Source organism: Xiphophorus maculatus, chromosome 16, assembly GCF_002775205.1.
Source record: "Xiphophorus maculatus strain JP 163 A chromosome 16, X_maculatus-5.0-male, whole genome shotgun sequence".
In the NCBI taxonomy this organism is placed as follows: Eukaryota; Metazoa; Chordata; class Actinopteri; order Cyprinodontiformes; family Poeciliidae; genus Xiphophorus; species Xiphophorus maculatus.
The window spans coordinates 2,647,136-2,659,195 of NC_036458.1; positions in this window are offsets into that span (position 1 = coordinate 2,647,136).

Below are 12,060 nucleotides of genomic sequence, written 5' to 3' on the forward strand. Positions count from 1 at the left end.
CCAGTCCAGCTGCTCCCATCATGGCCTCTATGAACATTTATTGCTTCAAATCAGCTTCCCAGACACTGCACTGCAAAAAATACCAAATCTTAGCAAGTACTGCTGTCTAGTTTCTACTGCTAATATCTTAGTACACTTGAAATAAGACAAAATTTAAAAGTAACTTTTTAAAATGATACAAGAGTTTATTGTAAGTGAATAATTCCTTAATATCAGTGAAAAACTACAAGACATTTTTGTCATGCTATAAGTGAAATAATGTGCCAGACAAACCTGAACTTCTTCCAATCAATATTAATGAAAATTCAACTTAAAATAAGCTCTTATATTTTGTTAAAAAGTTACTTGTACGTCAGTTTTGTCGTATTTAAAGAGTACCAAGATATTTGCACTCGAAAGTGGACAAAAAATACTTTTTTCTTGTTTTTGCAGTGTGGAGCACGGCATCGACCCTGGGCATGATTCAGTTTCAATCCTTTATTTCCTTTCCCTTCTTAAAGTTTCACTGACGCCAGCTGATGTCTGCAGGAAGGGCAGATGCACACGCTGCAACAATTAATTAGGAGACATTCAGGAAAGCTGCTCTGATAATAGAAAATTAAAACAGGACAGCCGCCTGAAGGGGGCAGAATACCTGGAGACTACACTCAAGTAAGAGCAGAAATACCGGCTCAACATATATTTATTCAAGTAAAAGTAAAAAGTAACCATCCAAGAAATTACTCAAGAATAAAAACATATTTGTTAAAAAGTCTACTCAAGTATGAATTTAAAGATCAAATTAATCATTTAATATTGAAAAACTGCATCATCAGAAGAACCAAAATATAAAGTTAAGTTGAAATTTTGGTGTTTTAAGGACAACAGTGACAATAAATCATAAAGTATTAAAGAAATAAAAAAATTGGGCAAAATAATTTTTTTTCCGTATCAGTTTTTTCATTAAAAAAACTTTTTAAACTTTAATAAAAACTGCAGGTTAAAACATATTTGTTTTTCTTCCAGTGGGAAGAGAATCCAGAAATTTTACTTTAAAGTAAGAGTAGGAATACTTCAAAATAAAATTACTCAAGTTAAACTAAAATGTAAATTTTTTTCCCAAAACGTTACTTGAGTAACTGTAACTACCAAACTCTGCCACCCACATTTCTTTCTTGAATAAAATAGTAGGAGAATGAATGCAAACATAAAATCCAGGAGAACTGATTCTATTTTTTATATATATTTTGAGCAGTTTGAGAAAAAATATTTAAAGTTTATCATTTGAACCCGGATATCTGTGCTTAACGCCCAATAATCTCCCTGTGGAGTTTCTCTCAACACCGAGCCGGAGCAGAGAGTGGAGGGGAATCACGACAGTCGCAGCTTGACTGACAGCAGTTCCACATCCTGAAGCTCTGCACAGCTGATTCATTTTACAATTTTAACACTTTTTAGATAATTCCCATCATTAAAAAAACAAGACAGCGCTGGTGAGGACAGACAGGAGAGTGTTGACGGTGGAAGCTGAGGAGTCTGCGGTCAGCTCGGTTTTATTGTCTCTCCCTTCCGGCCTGGCAGGACGCCTGCTCCTGCTCCACTCTGGGTTGGTCTTCGGTTTCCTCTGAACTGTGACACACATTACAGAGCTTTAGGGGGATTCACACCCGCTTTAATCCAACTCCAGTCCGTTGAGGTCCGGGTCGTTTGGGGAAGTCTGAATGCGTAATTGAACTCTGATGTGGACCAAAAATGCGAACGCTGGCCCGCCTACCAACCTCGACTTGGATCAGAGGAGGGCAGAGAATCCAAAAGAGTAGCAACACATTTTTACTCAAGTAAAAGTAAAAAAGTAGCCATCCAGGAAATGACTCACGTTAGAGTAAAAGGTATTTCGTCAGATTAATCATCTAATATTTAAAAATTACACAGACCAAAATATAAAGTTAAGTGGAAATTTTGGTATTTCAAAGAAAAAAATGACAATTTATATAAATAACGAATAGAATCAAAATCAGGCAAAATACATTTTTCCAAATCAGTTTCTGTCAATAAAGAAACTTTAACAAAAGCTGCAGGTGTGTGTCTGTGTCTAGTGAATTTTTGGTTAAAACATGTTTGTTTTTCATTCAGTGGGAGGAAAAACCAAAAGGTTTACTCAAGTAAGATTAGGAATACTTCATAATAAAATTACTGAAGCAAAAGTAAAAAACACAGCATAGTAGAAATACTGATTTTTCCAAGTAAATGTAATTGAGTACATGTAACTAATTACTACCCAATTTTGGTCTTGGTTCAGTTAAAATGACATCTGGTGCGGTTTGAACGCATATGTGAACAACAAACGGACCAGAGACCTCTCCAAAAGCAGGAAGTGGAGTACAGGGCAGGGCATTCTGGGTAAATACAACCAAAACAAAACACTCTAGTCTAGCAGCAGAAACAGCTAGCAGTCTTCTGCCAAAGACAAAACAGAAATATGACCTCCAAACTCCACTTCTGTTTACATTTTGTGAAGAAATAAGTTTAGCTGTGTTTCCATTGGCAACCATTGGCAATGCAAATAGCACAAATTTGCATTAAGAAACATTTTCTTTAAAAAAACAAAACAAACCAAAAGCAAACAAAACCCTCATGTTTTTGTTATGTTTTTGCGTCAAAACGAGGAGGTTTTTCGACTCTATTGAACTTTATGCATTTCAAAAAACTGCAATGGAAACTTTTCACAACACATATGTCAAGTGATCAACATCCAGGCGATACTGGCGGAAAACACGAAGACTACGATAGGATAATATTTTTTTATGTTTTATCGCAGGAACAAACGTATCCATGTGGGATTTTAATGACATTTGTCATTTAATTGGAAACACCACAATTGTAAAATTGTGCTTATTTGATGAATATCGACAAAGTTTTGTGAATATTTGCGAAGGAAAAGCAGCTACTATCTTCCTCAGAGGCTTTTGTGTTGTTTCAGTAGTTACTGGCGCAGCGCCCCCACAGGCCAGAAGGGGAACAGGTTGCAGATGCTGATGATCTTCCTAAATTAAATAGAATATTATTGAAACCATTTAATCCCATAATAAATAAAATTATGATTCCAAAACAACTTTTTCTAATTGGTCAGTTTTTCTCGTCTGATCTTAAAATCGAATGATCTGAAACGATAGTTACAAAAAAGGAAATCTGTAAAACATCAGAGCAATAATCTGATATTAATTTGGAATTAGAACTAAAAAAGCAGACAGACCTCAGAAGTCGGAGGCGGCAGTTACTGATGGGCTGCGTCTCTAAAGACGCTGAGGTCAGACTGAACAAAGACCCGGTCCGCTCTGGAGTCTCTGGGGCGGCAGAGGGCAACGCTGCGCCTCTTCAGCCCTTTGAGTCCCGGCCACCGATACAAAAGATGCTCCACAAAAACAAACACTGGCAATGCACGCAGATCAGATCCCCGCAAGATAAACGCTAATAAAAACAAAAAATAAAACAGTGAATTCTGCACTGATCACTTGACAAATTTCTTCAATCAACAAACACATTCTATTACAACATTTACTAAAAGGAAGCAAGAAGAAGAAAAATACTTCAGAATTCCTTAATACTGATGAAAAAGAACGAGCTGCACCCAAAATAATCTGCCAGTGGAACAAAATAGGCAAATTATTTCACTTAGGAACTTGTTTTAGGTAAATAATTCATTGGTATTGAGAAGAAAGAACTAGTCATATTTGTAAGTAAACTTAGTTTTGTCTTATTTCAAGTGTACTAAAATATTTGCATTATAGACTAAACCCAAAATACTTGATAAGATTGTGGTTTTCCAAGGTATTTCTTCTTCCTGCTCGCTCTTCACTAATGTAAAAAAAGTTGTAATCAAATGTGTTTGTGAATTGATAAAATTAGCACTAGAAATTAAAACAGAAATATTTGGTAAGACTGTTTTTGCAGTGAAATCTTTCATAAACCTGCCCAACTCTCAATACTTACAAAATCATTTTTTATGGCCATATACATTAATTCAAGTTGCAAACTTGGATTAATGTAAGATTTTATGTTTTACTTATAAAGTGTTTTGAGCTGATTTACAGTTCAGCACATTTTCAACTCTTCTGACTCTTCCATTCACTGCAAAAACAAAAACATCTTAGCAGGTATATCTGCTCTGGTTTCTAGTGCAAACATCTTAGTACCCTTGAAATAAAACAAAATTAAATGAAAAGTAGCTGTTCAGCAACACATAGGAGCTCTTTTTAAGTTTTATTTAATATTGGTTTTAAAATGTACTTGTTGGTTACATTGGCAAATTATTTCAATTGTGATATGGTTAAAATGTCCTACAAGTGAAATCATCTGCCAATGGAACAAGTACGTTTCCATCAATATTAAGGAATTATTGCTGTAAAACGGGCTGCTCTGTCTTGCACAAAAGTTACTTGTAAGTTTATACATTTGAACTAAGATAAAACTAAGATATTTGCAGGAGAAACTAGACCAACATTACTCCATGGACATTTTTTTAAAGTAGTTTTACTTCTGAATCACTATAATAACTTTAAGACTTATTGGCAATAATCTCTACCTTCCTCTGTGTCTGCCAGACTTCAGCTCTGTTGATCTGCGGTGGGATGAAAAAAATAGCTGCAAAGCAAACAAGAAAAATCTCAGGAATATTATTAAACTGGAGTCCTTTATTCATGAGGAGAGGAGGGATGGTGCCAGCAGTTTTCTGGCTCTGAACCAAGTTTTAGTGAGACTGACAGCTCAACAAACTACAACATGGGAGAATCATCCCACTTAAGTACCACGGCACCAGCCTCATCCAGTAAAGAGCAAACAGCAGACTGTGTGAGAATTCAGGCCGCAGCTTGAATTCCTTCCAGCACTTGAGAGACGACTTAATAACTGCAGAATTAAACTAATTACAAACACAGCGTCGGCGGCAGAACCGATCCGCGCCAAGCTCACAAAACCCCTAAGAGTCTGGATGGCAGCCTATCTTCTGCTTCCAAAAACACACCAATAAAATAACCAAATTAAAGCGAGGTAGATTGAATAATTTATGTACACAAGTCTCAGTTTGTTCTCTCTGTTCTGTTTGTGGATGGAGGAGGTTCCGCCAGTCTGCTGAGCCGCAATGAAAATCAATGAGGAAAATACAAAAGATTTCACTCTGTTTTGATAAAAAAGACTCAAACTCTGGATAAATCAGGAGAGTTTCTGTTGCTACGGCTGCAGCCAGGAAGCACTTTCGATTTGTGTTCAAGTCCAAAGCTGTAATGAACAGAGGCAGGAGTGACGCCCGAGTTCTGCTGCTGACCAGGCTTGTAGCTGCCAGGCCCTCTGCAAAAACACAAAGTCTTACCAAGTATTTTCAGCTGGTTTCTAGTACAAGAACCTTAACAGATGCACTTAAATAAGATTAACTTTTAAGTAACTTTTCAGCAAGATGCAAGTCAATATTTCTTGAATATTGATTAAAATAAAAAGTACTAGTCCAATGGCAGATTATTTCACTTACAAGAAGAGATTATCTACCAGTGTAACTAGTATTTTTTAATCAATGTTGCTTAAAACAAGCCGCTATCTTACAGACAAATTATTGTAAGTTATTTTTGTCTTATTTCAAGTTAAGCATATTTGCTCTGCGAACTACACTGTTAATCTTTTTCAAAATGTTTTATAAAGTCCTATAAATTTGATGCTAAAACATAACATCTTATTTTTGCCAAAATTCCACCATAAAATTACGGAAAAAACATTTTATTCTTTCACGGATTTTACGGTTAAAAGTGATGCTGGAGTCAATGTTGTACTGCAATAAGAAAATTTAAAGAAAAAGAATGTGTTTTTTTCCTAAAATGAACATGAAAACAATAAATTAATGTAGAAATGTGAACTATACAAACTCACCAATTTATAGATTTTTCCTGTCACAATTTTACCATTTATCACCGTTAAATATACAGAATTGGTTTTTTTACAGTGTAGACAACACTTGGTAAGATTGTATGTTTTTGCAGTGCATGTGTCTGAAACGAACCCACAGATCAGAATTCGATCACATCTGAGTGCATCAGAGCAAATCAGGGAGAGGATTTACAGTCGTTACCGCAGAGGAGGAAGAAAACTGCAGATTCTTCTTCTTGTGAGCATAATGAGCAACTTGGCAGCAGGAGTCACATCCATTACTGCTGTGTGAACAGCAGCAGAACCAGAATCACAGTAATTCTCTCAGAGACATCAGGAATCCTCCTGCACCACTGAGGCTCTGCAAGCTGCAGGCAGGTCTTACAGGAGAGCTAAAGACGCTCTGGTCATTAAACCAACTGAATGATGCCAAAAACCAAAACTCAGCTCAGTTCACCACCATCCAGTCACCTTTTAGGCTGATAAGCCTCTTAAAGGGGCAGTTTTGTGTTTTCCATGCACAAAGTGAAATTTTATGGCACAACCAAATAACTATTATGTTACATGACTTAAGAGAAATTTAGCTACTTTGAAATTTTGTCTCTGTCTCTTTACAAAATTCCAACACTTCATCTTTGGCAAATTGTCACAATGCTCCTCATTATGCCGTTTGCAGCCGTTCACAGGACAGTTGGACTGAGAAGTAGGTTGTGTGATGAGCTCAGAAGATGTGCAGTTTCTCCAAGTGTTTGCCAACTGCTGCTGCCACTAGTCTGGAGGAGCTTGGTGGAAATAAGCAGAGGTTCGTGAGAATATGTGCTTAGGTTGACATAGGAGATTCAGCAATTCCTCAAACATGCACGAAAGAATCAAACAAAACTACAATTAATGAGGGAACATAACATGAAATAAAACTACGTCGATTTTATGTAATACTGCCTGTTTGAAACTAGATTTTAATCGTTTGGGTTCGATTTTAGACTTTTTAAACTGGTAGACATCAGTGTGAGATTGAACAGTTCCTTCTCCAATCAGAAGGATCCATCTGTTGTTTCACAACAGGTTTGCTCTCTCTACAATTCTCAGTTCCTCCAGGGTTTTGTAATGTTTTATCATAATTGTTGTGCCCTTAAAATACAGATTTTGCAGCACATTTTTTCTAAAAGTTGCAGTGAAAGTTCCGATTTTTTAAGCTTGAATTTTGCCATAACGTAGTCTGACAAAAAAAAAAAATTCATTGCTACACAAAACCTTCCCAGGACTATTTCAAGAGCAAACAACATTTTCAAGCACCTTTTTGAAATGGCAACATTAATACAAATAAAATCAGAAATAAAAAAAGAACAATTCTATATATATTGGACGGTCAAGTTGAAATGAACTGTATATGCAAATCATACAGAACATCTCAAAATGGTTTTTACAAAAGGATATATTTTTTAACATTAGCATTATATGCTTTCATTTTGTTGGTTTGGCTTTCCAGATACAAGAGATGCAGAAATGTGAAGGTGATTGGTCAGATTTGCAGAGAAAAGTCTCAACATCTGGTGAAAAGTTCAGGAACGTGTAAAATTTCCAAATGGTTAGTTAATTTCAATTAATATTTACAATCACAACTTCCTGAAAGGAACAGCCTTCTGTACATTTTATAAGTCAGTGACAGCCGTGGTAAAGAAGCCAAAAGGCTTTTCATCATCGACACGAATGTGATTTTTTCCCCCACCCCGAACAGCTCCAACCTTTTCAATCCCCCTCATAGAAATAAACTGTAACTTCTGAAAATGTCTGCAGTTTGAATGCATTTTGTCCAACTTTTATGCAACTGATGTGAGACATGCGTCATAATTCTGCAGCAGATGAAGCCAGACGCGGTAAATCTGGACATAAACAATGGCAAGTTAAAACCAAAAGGAAAAGAACATGATGTTTACCTTCTGCTCTTTAAATGACACCGTTCTCCCATCAACGTGTAGATGATTAGAGCTAAGTACTTAATTTAAGCAGAGAGATTACGGAAGTCTGAGTAATGAGGTGTCTGTATTGCAAACAGAAAAAGTTATTGTTTAGTATTTGTTTTATTCAGAGTCTTTTTATTTTTGCTGCTTTTTTCCAAGCCGACTCTGGGTCTGGTCGGCTGATTGCACAGATAGACATGCAGAAATCTGGAGCTGGCTGCCAGAAACCACAGAAAGAAAAAAACACAGAGAGGAGCCCCAGTCTGCTGCAGGGAGAGTAACTCACTGGTATGTAGAGCTGCAGGAGGAGGAGGAACCCGTCTGTGGTGTCCAGAGACAGTTACTACTAATGATCCATCAGCTGCTATTAGAGGCAATGAGTGTTTAAAACTGAAAACCGTTTGGGCTAAATAAACCAACTAAAACCTTTTTATATTCCTCCTTTAAGGAACAGATGAAAACTTTCTCTTTGAAAAGTTTAAAACTTTCCTACGGTAGCAGGGAAACACTCTCATGTACTCAGAGTTGGAACTTGTATGTCTGTACTTTTGGCCTGGGTCATAACTTTAAAAGGTTAATTTTTAATAATTACATAAATTTTAACACAAAACCAAATTTTAACGCAACAAATAATTTTTTTTAAACATACAAATTCCTGAACCGGAACCTTTGTCTTGCGTTTCTGGTACAGCCATAAATCTGACGCACAGGCTAAATCCGCAAACAGCAGCGATGGACGACAAAGCCGCTTCTCTCGGCCAGCTGGAGGTTAATTTCTGCTTCAAAAAACGATCTGATGGGATGCTGGATGAGACTATTGTTGTGTTCAAGTTGTGCTAAAAGGAGTTAGCCCATCAGCAAAGCTACTAACGGCCAAATTAGCATCTCAATGCTAAACATGTATCAGCTAACGCTAATGTCAGCGTCCACAGTTCTATAGAAATTTCATGAATGATTATGAGTTCCTGAAACAGTGAAACGCTGAACTTTATTCCAATCTGATGGTTGAAAAACATAAATACAGATGATTAAAACCAATATATTTGTTGTTGAGTTCATATGCCTATTTTTTCAATATTTAGTAGCCGAAAGGTATTTTTAATTGAAATGTTGCTTATTTGGTTGATATGGTTTTCAGTTCATTAACTCAGTCAAATCCCACCACTAGATTGTGTTTAGTACAGCAATAAAAAGTAACATTGATGTAAAAATAGAAGGAAAATTAAAACATTTGAATAAATTTGTACTCAGCCCCCTTAACTTTGGGGATCCTTAATAAAATCTACTACCAGGAGAAGTGAACGCTGGAGTTTGTAAGAAGCCAAACATGGAGTTGGAGTGATAATTTCCAACAAAATTATAATATTTAGAAAAATTAGAACGTAAAAAGGACAAAGTGAAGAACTAAAAAAGGCCAATTATCAACCACAAAATAACTGCAGATTCCAAGGTGGACCGTTTCTTCTTATAACTCTTTTTTGTTTGTGTTTTGATTTTTTTTTTAATACAAAAAAGAAAGTTTTCCAAAATGGCTACCTGCTAAGCTGTGATGCATTCATTAACCTAAATTTGAAACTTTATTGCAGAGCAAGCCACTCATTCGCTGTGTTATTTTTTGCCTGCATCCTGAAAGGTTTTTTCCTGCATGAACATTTTTGCAACATAATGTAAAAAAAAAAAAAAAATCATTTTAATCAAGTGAGGCTGCGAGAAAAAAAACAAGACAACAAACTAACTTAAATCAGCCATCAAATTTTAAACGTTCAGCATTGCCTGAACATTTAAACAGCAGTGTTGTTCTCTGTAAACACACAGAGAACAAAACTGTTCAAGAAACTCTAGCATTAAAAAAACAACAAGTTTTATTAAAAGTGCCTTCAAACGTAAACCTCAGCAATGCGAGTTATTTTTTCAAACAAACAGATTAGGTCCAGTCTGATGCTGGATTTGAATTCCAGTTATTTCATGAACACACAGATTGTATCTAAACTACATCGCCTGAAGGCGTCTTCATGTCTCACAGGAAGCTGGTCATGTGAGTGCGTACTCAAGCAAAGTACAGTTAGATAAAATATCATTCGCCGAGGTACAGTTGACCCCAAAATGCAGCTTACGCAACCGAAAGTTGGCAGAAGAAACGCCGGCGTAGACGGCAAGAAGAGCACATTATGAGCCTCTCTGCCTGGAGGTGAACATTATCAACCTATATATCTGATTTGTGGCTTTTCTGCTTGTAAAAATAACTCTTTATTCAAATCAGCACTTATCCACGGGCAGTCCGTAAATATTATTTTAAACTTTTACAGCCAACGATGGAGGTGGATGGGGCCGACACTTTCTGAAGCCCAGAACTGAGCCAGAACCGTCATTAAAAAAGCCGGGCCTCCAGCGCCTCGGTTTAATACTCTGTAACTGAAGTCTAAAGGTGAAGCTTTTACAAGCTTTAGGCAGAAACGCAAACATACTTCAACATGCAGAAGCACTTCTGCCACTGCGTGTAAACGTATTATTGTCTGCTCCCGAATCACTGCCTTCAAATTAAAAAATAAATTTTATCTTTAAGGGTATTTTATTAATGAAAGATTCACATTTTGCATGTTTTTTTGTACTTCCATTTTTGTTTCTACTGCTTCTAAAAACAACTTATGTGCTTAAAAAAAAACATCCAGACAGTTTTTGGCAAGAAGTGGTGACGTCACAAATCAGCAGGCACAGTCCCTCACCTAGTAACCCTAGTCCCTTCCCTAGCAACCCAGGCAGAGTTCCACCAGTCACTTAGCAACCCAAACTGAGCTCTAGCACATTTGGTCAGCTTGTTTTACTGCAGTACAATGGCTACTGGAAAAGACAAGTGTTTTGTTGTTGACTTACAATCTAGAAGCCACTTGCTGCATTCTTGTTGATTGTGCAGGAGGCTCCATTTCTGCTTCTCAAAGGTGTAAGGTTGCATAATTGCTCATGTTTGCAGCAATTTTTATGTACGAGTGTAAACGTGGAGTCGAGGGGTGTGGCCAGCAGCGGCTTTTTTGGATTTAAAGAGACAAGACCTTTCATCCTGACAGGAGCTCATAAGCAGAGAAATCTAATTATCCAAGAAAGACTTTGTCAGAAAAGTTTTGAACACATTTTGTAAAGCCCACAAACCTACCCTAAGATGTAAAAGGAAGCATAATAGATCACCTTTAATCTATTTCAGCCAAAGAAATAACAATAAATGCACCTCTACGTACTTGAAACATTTCATAAAGTGTTTATAGGCCTTCCCAAGTTCAAGAATCCCCTCCAGTGACTAATATCTCCAACAATAATCTGCTAAAACACAACAAGACAACTCTGAAAAATTTGCTTCCAAGTGGAGCCATTATTTTTGTTAGCTCTGGCAGACTGCGAGGCACCTGGGAAATCTGAACTGAGGTTAAGGGGGGCTGCTGCAATCCAAGATGACTTTCTAGCGCTAATTAGCGCTGTATATTAGCAATCAAAAGAACTCCACTCTGACACATAGTGGGCAGCCAAGAAACATATTTTCCTCCATGTGTGAGACTAGCAGCAGAATGTTGATCCAGGAGATACGGGGTTATGATAAAGTCACGTCTAAGCATCTGATGACGCTCCGCTCCTCAGAGACAAACCGGTGCCAAGAAGGGAAAACATCAGAAAATGTTTACGCTGAATATAAGAGTGTTTCAGGAGCAGCAGCTTCACTCTGACCTTCTTACCTTATCAAGAAATGCCATATGAAAACTGTGGAGTCACATCTAAACACACACGCATCTTTCTCAGAAATAAACCGTTGTTGGAATATTTCCTGGAACCACTAGGTGGCGCCAGAGTTTCAGCACCAGCCCATGATTTTTTTTACAACAATTAGATAAAAAAAATTATAACAATCTGGTGGTTCTGTGAAACATGATCAAAACTGAGGAAATGGAAGTTAGCATACATGTTGTTAGGGTTGCCATGCCAACAAAAGAAATGCAGATATTAAAACATGAATATAAAACCACAGAGTAAAATGAGCTCCAGTTAATCCCTCTGGTAAAAAAAAAAAATTGAGGAAATTTTCTTTTCTCTCCACATTCAACACATATTTGTTCAGCTTCTCACCAAATACAAATAAAATGTTTTTTTACAGATCCATCCGTCCGTTTTCTAACACCTTTGTCCATAGTGGGGTCAGGAGGTGCTGGTGCCACAGGCAGAGGCGGGGTCA